The sequence below is a fragment of the Buceros rhinoceros genome, unplaced genomic scaffold (assembly GCF_000710305.1).
Source record: "Buceros rhinoceros silvestris isolate BGI_N320 unplaced genomic scaffold, ASM71030v1 scaffold24228, whole genome shotgun sequence".
Lineage (NCBI taxonomy): Eukaryota > Metazoa > Chordata > Aves > Bucerotiformes > Bucerotidae > Buceros > Buceros rhinoceros.
In genome coordinates, this window is record NW_010425493.1 from 9876 (window position 1) to 10460 (window position 585).

At 55.2% G+C, this 585-nt stretch overlaps 1 protein-coding gene across 1 annotated transcript in view; it reads left to right on the top strand.

Annotated features, from left to right (window-relative positions):
• The window catches only part of LOC104497879 (voltage-dependent R-type calcium channel subunit alpha-1E-like), a gene marked incomplete at both ends in the record, with an annotated part of 23520 nt that overhangs the window by 7313 nt on the left and 15622 nt on the right, over nt 1–585 (top strand). The window lies entirely within an intron of this gene.

The window sequence follows — 585 nt, forward strand, 5'->3', positions numbered from 1 at the left end:
GTGGAGAGCTTAAGCGGAACCTGGCACAGGTGGTTGTGGGCACTGCCATGGGAAAACTGGGTCCCTGCACGGGGTGACTCCCTCTCTGGGTGTCTTCTGAGGACGGATGGACATCTAGGTGTGTGCTCCCTGTGAGCAGTGGTGCCTTTGGAGAGGCCTCGGAGCGGGGACCGGGACCTGGGGTTGCCCACCTCTGCCCCAAGCAGCAGCCTCAGGACTTGGGCATGGCAGAACTCCACAAGAAGAGGCTTTCTGCCCCAAACACACAGCTCAGACCCCCAGGGCTCTGCTAGGATTGAGGAAAGAGGCTGGGAAGGAGGAATTTACCTCAATTTTTTCTTGAGGAGGGGTAATAGTTGTTCAAGGGGGGCTTTTCTTCATGGCTGAGCTGCAGGGGGGCAGCCAGGGCTGAGGGGGAATGGAGCGGTGGTGTCACAAATCTCCCCCCAGGCTCCTTCCTCGGTAGCAAATGCAGTTATGAGAGATGGAACAGGTTTGTGAAAACATGTTTGATGGTACAGAAATTTGATTTGGGCAAGAAAAAAAAAATCCCCAAACCACATAAACCCCCGACATGGGGTTCAG